The sequence below is a fragment of the Symphalangus syndactylus genome, chromosome 14 (genome assembly GCF_028878055.3).
Source record: "Symphalangus syndactylus isolate Jambi chromosome 14, NHGRI_mSymSyn1-v2.1_pri, whole genome shotgun sequence".
Taxonomy (NCBI): domain Eukaryota; kingdom Metazoa; phylum Chordata; class Mammalia; order Primates; family Hylobatidae; genus Symphalangus; species Symphalangus syndactylus.
The window spans coordinates 45,296,273-45,305,778 of NC_072436.2; the positions used below are offsets into that span (position 1 = coordinate 45,296,273).

The window sequence follows — 9,506 nt, forward strand, 5'->3', positions numbered from 1 at the left end:
TCACAGAAAACTAAATGAAATTCTGAAGACAAGTCCCAGACATGGCAAATTAAGTTGCTTCAGATCAACCCTCCCACTGAGACTTATTTAAATATTTTAAATCTTTTTTTATTTTTAAATATTTTACATTAAATATTTTGCAAAGGCTACATAATGCATAACCTTTTAATGTTCTTTAATGTTTTTGAAATAAATTTATAAAAACGGAAAGCAAAAAATAAGACAGTGTTCTGTAGATCAGTAGGGCGAATATTTAGTTTATAATAATCTATTGTACATTTCAAAGTAACTAGAAGAGAATAATTCAATGTTTCTAGCATAAAGAAATGACAAATATTTAAGGTGATGAATATCCCAAGTGCACCGATTTGATCTTTATAAATTATATGAAAGCATTAAATTATCACATGCACCCCCAAAACTATGACATCTATTATGCATCAATTTTTAAAATTGTAAAAAAAAAATGGCAAACAGATTAGTGGTAGGCAGTCACTAGAAAGTGGTGCTATAAAAGGGTAGCAAAAGAAATTCTTAGGATGAAACTGTTCTGTATCCTGACTGTGGTGACATCACAGGAATCTACAGGTGACAAAATTGCACAGAACAAAAAATACAGACACAAATAAGTGCATGTAAAATCTGAGTGAAATCTGAGTAAGGTCAATGGATCCTATCAATGTCAGCATCCTGGTTGTGAAATCATACTACAGTTACACAAGATGTCACCATGGGGAGAAACTGGGTGATGAGTATATAGGATGTCTGTGTGTTATTTCTTAAAACCACATGTTCATAATAAATTTAATTCGTCAATTCCATATATTAATTCTTAGAAACAAAATTTAGATAAAATCATACCTGGACACACACTGGTGAAACTGCAAAACATTAGGGATGAGAGGAAAATCTAAAAGCCTACCAGAAGCAAAAGACATCTGCCCTACCATTTTAAAAAAATTAATAGGAGACTTCCTCTCAGCAATTCTAGTGTCCAGGTGTTTTCAGGCATAAAGTCTGATCTCAATTTAAAAATAACTAAAATTCCCAAAATAACCAGAAATAATCCAGCTTCTGGTAATGGCAAAGAAGCTTCATCAGACTAAGTCTCCTTCAGAAATAAAATACAGTTAACACCAAACCAAATGACTACGGAAGGCACCTGGAGCCCAGGCTAATGCAAGCAAAAACTGGAGGGATGTCCAGCCTTGAAAGATGGAACCTAGAAGAGAACATGTATGACTCTGGCTTCTTGCCTATGGGTACCACCCAGTATGTGGGCACAGCTTTGAGGCTCAGAAAATTGTAGCTGTTCTGGCAAGAAGTGCTAGAAGACAAGAGTTTAGAGTCTGACAGAACAGCTAGAAAAGTATAAGGAAAATCCTGGGAGAAAGCGTGCCCCAGAATCTACATGTAATTATCCTCCAAATGTCTGGCTGACTACTAAACTTCAAATGTATGGGTGAGACCCCAGTAAGCCAACAGAAAAGGTAGCAGCTGGAACCTGGAAGAACTGAGCCAAGACTTTGCTACCCATCATTAAGATACAATAGACAAAACTGAAAATATTAGTGTGAGTTTGGAGTATTGTATTATCTTTGTTTTTAGCATAATTTTAATTGTAAGTTCAGATAACTGAACCTTAATAATGGTTGTGCTTAACTACTGGCTTGCAAAATTCCTGAAAATTTGACAACTGGCTCCCACGAGCTGGTTCAAGCTGGCTCCAGCACATCACTGAAGCCACCTCATTATTGGAGGGGCTGATTTTGTACTGTAATCTTACCTAAACTCGAACTCTATTTTCTAAATTTCCCTTCCATGTATGGCACCCGATTGGGGCTGGCTGTAAGAGAAATCTGTGCAAGATGTGGAAATTGACGTGAAGCCGCTGCCATGACTGTCGGAAACTAAACATATGGCCCCAACACGGCAGTGGACTGTGCGCATTGTCACTGATGCGTCAGCTCAGCCTGTTGACGCAGCATTGCACGGGGTAGCAGCCTGGCCTGCAGCTCCCGCAGCACCTGCCAGATAATCTCTTTCGGTGCTCCCAAGCCAGACACGTATATAGTTCTGAGATGAGGGGCACCAGCTTTTTCTGCTGTTCAAACACATCTTCAAAGTTAGATTCCATGAGAGACAGACCAGGCTCCAGGGTGTCCTCTCACTTATCTCCATGAGTTCCAGTCTGTGTTTCTTCTCCACCTCATGTCCAGTGTCTGTTCCCAGCTGCCTGCTCTGCGGGCCCACAACCCACCATCTCAGGACCACAATAGCTGCAGAGGCAACAGCTTTCCTCAGACTTGTTCACTTCTCCCCTGTGTAGTTCTGAATCACTGTCCTCTTTCAGACCTTTACTTCTTCAGTTAAGCAAAACTTCCCTGGCACCACAACTGTAATTGCGTAACTGTGTAAAAGTAACAAGCCCTATAAGCAATCTCATATTCTATAATACTCATGGTGGCTCTGCTTCCATGATTGGTCCATTGGTCCCTATGCAGTGGGTCTTGACCATATTTTTTTTCTTTTTTTTTAAAGAGATTTCTCACTTTCTATCACCCAGGCTGGAGTGCAGTGGTGCAATCTCAGCTCACTGCAACCTCCGTCTCCCAGCTTCAAGCAATTCTCGTGCCTCAGCCTCCTGAATAGCTGGGACTACAGGCACACGCCCCCCATACCAGGCTAGTTTTTGTATTTTTAGTAGGATGGGTTTTCGCCATGTTGGCCAGGCTGGTCTTAAACTCCTGACCTCAAGTGATCTGCCTGCCTCAGCCTCCCAAAGTACTGGGCTTACAGGTGTGACCCACCACACCTGGCTTGACCATCATTTTTAAATGGAAGGAGATGGGATAGGATAGCATAGGTCAGTGATACGGTTTGGATATTTGTCCCCTCCAAATCTCATGTTGAAATGTGATTTGATCCCTGATGTTGAAAGTGAAGCCTGGTGGAAGGTGTTTGTGTCATGGGGATGGCTTCCTCATGAATGACTTGGTGCCCTCCCCATGGTGATGAGTGAGTTCTCACTCTATTAATTCACATGGGAGCTGGTGTTTGTAGGAGCCCAGTACCTCTTTCTCTTTCTCTTGCTTCCTCTCTCACCATATGACATGCTTCTTCCTATTTAACCTTCTGCCATTAGAAAAAGCTTCCTGAGGCCTCCCCAAAAGCCAAGTAGGTGCTGGCACCATGCTTCTTGTGCAGTCTGCAGAGCCAAATAAACCTCTTTTCTTTATAAATTACCAAGTCTCATATATTCCTTTATAGCAATGCGAAATGGACTGACACAGTTAAGATAGGACAGGATGGGACAGGATAGTATAGGATAATGTCAATGCATCATGGAGAGCATCATGGAGAGTAAAGGTGACTTATTATTTATAAAGATTTTGCTTCAAATTTTTACATAATCTAGGTCACCTTGTGTTTAATCCCAGGGATATCAATCCTCATTCCAGCCTGTATAAATGATGCCCTCCAGAGCTGTGCAGTGTGTAGCCTGTGTGTTTATTCAAATGACATCAGTCCTGATACAAAAAGTATTTCTATATGTAGGGGCATCTTAGTTTGTTTTAGACCACTATAGAATAAAACTACAGACTGGGTAATTTAGAATGAACAGAAATTCATGTTTCTGGAGTCTGGGAAGTCCAATAGCATGTGCTGGCCTCTGACAAGAGCCTTAGTGCTGCATCACCCGTGGCAGAGGTGTGAGGGTGAGAGGGGGAAAGAAGAGGGCCAAACCTCATCCCTTTATCAGGAACCCACTCCAGGAATCATGGCATTAATCCATTCGCAAGAGCCATGCCTCGTTTTAGGGTAAAGAAATTTAGGTGCATAAAACCTGTATTCAAAGATACCTCCTGATCTCTAACTAGGTACACCACTACATAACCCAGTTTTTGACTGGACATCACGTCTTAGTCCTCTGAACCTAAACTCATATTGAGGAGAAAGACAGCTGTGTCCAAACACAAATAGAATTCACGGTTAGGCAAATACAAAGAAAAGCCCTCTTCTCAAATGGAATGTGGTTCCACTAGCATCAGGGCAAAAGGATCTCCAGGTTGGAGGCAGATACATAGGCAAGTTGCTTTAAGGACAAGTCCTAGGGAAGAAGACAAAGACAAGAGGAATGGGAACTAACAAAGCTCAGAGGATGCAAGATTTTGTGAGATTGCAGGAGCAAGCAAAGATTTGACAACTGAGGCACAGAGCTGAGGATATGCTAGTTCCCCTGACTGCCCATAAGCGTCAGGATTCTGAGGGACATGGTGCCCAAGAATGACATTGTTTTATTATTAAAAAATATCCCAACTCTTCCAAAGTCACTTACGCTCTTCCCACCTTTTGCCTAGTCTGTGCTCTGCAGGCAGATATGTCCTGTTAAATATTTAGACAGATCATCTGGGCATTGGTACACTGCAGTCTCACCTACTCAGGAGGCTGAGGCAGGAGGATGGCTTGAGCCCAGGAGTTAGAGGCTGCAGTATGCTATGATCATGAAAAAAAAAAAAAAAGCCAGATGATGCCACTCCTCCTCGACACCTCCGTTTGTCTCACCAACTGTCTCTGAAATCCTGTGAGACCTGGCTTCCACCTATTTATCTGACCCATTTCCTACAACACATCTCCCATGCACACACACTGACCTCCTGCTGCTTCCAGAATGGGAAGTTTTCTATCTCAAGGCCTTTGCACTTGCTTTTCCCTCTGCCTGGCATGCTGTCCCCCCAGAAACCTGTATGGCTCTCTCCTTCACCACCTCCAGGTTTTTACCACCTTCTCCATGAGGCCTTCCATGACTTATTTAGTCACAGCTCCACACCCACAATCTTCTTCCTTCTTCCTCACTTCTGCATCTCCCAGGGGCCATAACACATCTCACACTTAGCATATTTTACTTATTTGTTAATTCTCTGTCGGTCTTTACTAGAATATAAATGCCAGTGAAAAGAGGGGTTCTTCTGCTTTGTTCACAGCCATAGTTTCAAGACTAAAGGGGCCTAGAGGAAAATCCACACTCAATACGTACATGTTGAATGAACTCGATTTCCTAGCTGGTTTTGCCGATATAGAGGAACGGTGCTGTATACATATATACCTGTACATGTACATACATGTTGGTATTCAGACAGTTTAGTGAACTTTATTATTAGTCATAACACTGAGTTAATTCTCAGTTTTTTGAATATAGATATTTACACAATATCAAAACATTCCTTCGTAGAAGCAATGAATCCCAGACCGACCTAGGTGTTTTGTAAATGGTAGTAATATTCAAGAATAGGGAGGCAGAAAAAGAACAAGACTTTCAAACAATATTTTAAAAATATTATCCAGCCACTATTGAGAAAGGGCTTATATCAGAGTCAATTGTTGATTGGATTGCTGATTCATTTTAAACAAAATAACTTCACGAGATGGAAAAGTGGCTTTAAAAAGATTTTCGTGTATTCAGTACAGATTCAGTATGGTACTAGTAATGCCAGCCCAGGTGAACCTCAAAAAAATAACTAGTATTAGGAGTAGAAGGATCCTACTACTTTTTTTTTTTTTTTTTTTTTGAGATGGAGTCTCCCGCTGTCACCCAGACTGGAGTGCAGTGGCCCAATCTCAGCTCACTGCAAGCTCCACCTCCCAGGTTCATGCCATTTTCCTGCCTCAGCCTCCCGAGTAGACTACTTCTAATACTAGGTTCATCATCAACCACATTTCAAGATAGAAGCAATGAGACTATTTATCAGGGAAGAAAAGAAGTTGAACAGAAACTATCAAGAAAGAACAAGGTTATATTTCCACCACTGGTGGCAAACCTCTGCCTGTGTGACTTGCGATATCGGCTAATGCTATTAGGAACCCATCAGCATTAGAAAGACACTAAAAGACACTGAAAGACATGAATAAGGATGTTGAAAGACATCCTTATTTCACCTTCAGCTCATCACTTAGTACTCGTATACAAGTTATGACTAAATAAACAAACATATTGGGGATGCACAGTCCAAAAAGTTTCAGTATCACTGCTGCAGAGCAATGTATATTAAACTTCTGGGAATATGAACCCTATACAGAATTTGGTGAAAGCCGAAGGTGTAACCTTAAATAAGCATTCACACTGTCACAAGGGCTTGGTCACCTCCAGGAGGCCCACCCGCATATTTATTTTTATTTATTTATTTATTTAGAGACGGAGTCTCACTCTGTCACCCAGGCTGGAGTACAGTGGCGCCATCTCGGCTCACTGCAACCTCCTCCTCCCAGGTTCAAGCGATTCTCCTGCCTCAGCCTCCCAAGTAGCTGGGACTACAAGGCGCCGGCCACCGCGCCCGGCTAATTTTTTTGTATTTTTAGTAGAGATGGGGTTTCAAGGTGTTAGCTAAAATGGTCTCCATCTCCTGACCTCGTGATCCACCCGCTTCGGCCTCCCAAAGTGCTGGGATTACAGGCGTGAGCCACCGCGCCCGGCCACCACCTGCATGCATACCTTTTAAGGGTCTGTGGGCTCCGAAGTAAGAATCCATGCTCTTGTTAGAAATATTGGCTTATCTTTTATTTAGGTTAAAGGGTAGTGAGTGCTTTCTGTTCATTTTTCTGAAGTGAACAGAAGCAATGAAAACGTTTCATTTTTTGGACAAGAAACGAGACATAATGCGAAGGTTCACAGGCCGCACAGGATTTCCCCACTGGCTGCGCATACCCTGGGTGGGCAGCAGGGGGCAGCGGAGCGCAAGAGGACCAGGACCACAGCGCCCAGAGGCTGATCCACAGGGCCTGATGGCGGATCCCCCGCAGCTGATCCACAGCGCTGCAAGCTCACCCCTAAGAGGGGCCGTGTGTGAACCCAGGGGACTCTGATCAAGTGAAATAAGACACGCACAGAAGGACAAACACCGCAGGATCTCACTCATATCTGAAATCTTAAAAAGTTGATTTCATGGCGGTATAGAGTAAAATAGTGACCAGAGGCTGTGGAGAGCAGGGAGGAGGCGGGGAAGCAGAGAGGTTGGTCAACCGGGCAAAGTCACGGTTAGATAGAAGGAATGATTTCTATTACACAGTAGGGTGACCATAGCAAATAATGTAGTGTATATTTCAAGGTAACTAGAAAATACTGAATGTTGTCACCACAAAGAATAAATGTCTAAAGTAAAAGATGTGGTAATTATTCCAGTTTGATCGTGTGCATGGAAACAGCACACTGTACCCCATACACTTATACAATGATAATGTGTCAATTATACGTTTTTTTAAATCTCATTAACAAAAAAAAAAAAAAGAGGGACCAATTGTCCTCTGCCAAACCGAGTATTCTAGGCTTGGCTAGATCTGTACGGCCAAAGAAAAATGAGGCAAAATAATTAAACTCTCAAATGTCACCTACAAAAACCAACAGCACACACTATCTAAAACCAAGCAGTTATTACGTGGGAGTGGCCGAGGCAGGAGAATTGCTAGAGCCCAGTAGTTCCAAACTAGCCTGGCCTACATTTACAAGCAACAATATCCTGTCTCTACAAAAATACAAAATTAGTTGAACATGATGATGCTGTAGTCCTGGCTACTCGGGAGGCTGAGGTGGGAAAATCGCTTGAACCCAGGATTTTGAGTCTGCAGTGAACCTTGATGGCACCACCGCACTGAGCTTAAGCCACAGAGTAAGACCCTAAATACATACATACAAAAAATCTATTTAAAACAATTAAAATTTCTACTGCTACTATAGTACAACACAACTAGATTCAAAAGTCTTCTAAACAAAGCAGAATATTTTCCAAACAATTCTAAGCCACACGCTGCCATCCTCTACTCTGCATCCACCCCTAGCCCACACAACTCCCTACCCTCGGCCCTGACTCACTCAACTATCTACCCGACCCCACTACCCACCCATACGCCGTGTAAACCCACGCACTATCTACACCGTGCCCCATTCCACTCAACTCCACGCTTATTAACTTACCTTCCCCAAGCACATACCTGCTCACAATCTACCTTTCATTCCAAGTAACAAACATAAAATCATTCTCAAAAGCATTGACATACCTGCAGTACTCTTTTCCCTGCAAAAATATTCTTTCCCTTTACTGAAATCTTTTGTGACTGTCAGATAAATTCCAGTTTTTTCATCTACGATTTTATGGCTTCTGTTGGCTTATTCTATTTGTTGTTGTAAACAAAATATTTTCCATTACATATTCAACATTATTGTTGCAGCATAAAAACAATTGACTTTTACCTACTTTTTATGTTGGAACTTTTCTGAACTCTTGCTTGTAAGTTTGTGAACTGATTCTCATGAGTCTTCTCTCAAAATGTTTTCACACATAGGAAATGTTGTTGGAATCACAGCAAGAGTGGTGACAAACAGAGGTAGAATGAACCAAGATTTACGCTTGACCTTCATGGTTCCACCCCCTGGCCCAGCCTCTGGGTCACACCATTCCTTAAGGTTGCCCTCCCAGTTCCCATCTCTCTCGGTTGAGCAAGCCCAGGGTGCTTCCTTGCCAATCTGGACCTAGTGCTGTGTCCGTTCTCGGTCTCACTGACTTCAAGAATGAAACTGCAGACACTCATGGTGAGTATTACAGTTCTTAAAGACGATACGTCCAAAGTTTGCTCCTTCCGCTGTTCGGACGTGTTCGGAGTTTCTTCCTTCTGCTAGCTTCGTAGTCTCGCTGGCTTCAGAAGTGAAGCTGCAGACCTTCACGGTGACTGTTACAGCTCTTAGAGCTCTTAAGGTCGCAAGTCCACATTTGCTCATTCCTCCCAGGGGACTCATGGTCTCAGGAGTGAAGCGGTAAACCTCTGCAGTCAGTATTATAGCTCATAAAAACAGCGCGGACTCAAAGAACTGGCAGCAGTTAAGATTTATTTCAAACACTAAGAAAACAAAGCCTCCATCCCACGGAAGAGAACCTAAGCTAGTTACCGCTGCTGCCTGGGGCAGCCTGCTTTTATTCCCTTATCTGACACCCCCCCAACATCCTGCTGATTGGCCCATTTTACAGAGAGCTGATTGGTCTGTTTTGACAGGGTGCTTATTGGTCCATTTTACAGAGAGCTCATTGGTCCATTTTACAGAGAGCTCATTGGTCCATTTTACAGAGAGCTGATTGGTCCGTTTTACAGAGAGCTGATTGGTCTGTTTTGACAGGGTGCTGACTGGTGTATTTACAATCCCTGAGCTAGACACAGAGTGCTGATTGGTGCATTTATAATTCTTTAGCTAGACATAAAAGTTCTCCAAGTCACCACTGATTAGCTAGACACAGAGCACTGATTGGTGCCTTTACAAACCCCAAGCTAGACACAGAGTGCTCATTGGTGCATTTACAATCCTCCAGCTAGACATAAAAGTTCTCCAAGTCCCCACCCCTTTCAGGAGCTCACCTGGCTTTGCCTAGAGTGTGGCACATGCTAGGATGTCATGCAGGGGCGCAGGTGGAACTGCCAGCCAGTCCTGCTGCTCCACCACCATCACCACTTCCCACCCCCCTCCC

The 9,506-nt window shown here is 42.8% G+C and overlaps 1 long non-coding RNA gene across 3 annotated transcripts in view; it reads right to left on the reverse strand.

The window, feature by feature from the left end:
- The window catches only part of LOC129463222 (uncharacterized), a 108,437-nt gene extending 99,563 nt beyond the window's left edge, over positions 1-8,874 (reverse strand). For 2 of the 3 annotated variants that reach the window (XR_008651053.2, XR_010115414.1), the window contains exon 1: positions 8,247-8,874. This is a non-coding gene — a long non-coding RNA (uncharacterized lncRNA). Of the gene's footprint in view, positions 1-8,049; positions 8,159-8,246 lie in introns of those variants that run through there. The other variant, XR_008651052.1, reaches the window with a different exon arrangement.
- Positions 8,875-9,506: the final 632 nt, after the last annotated feature.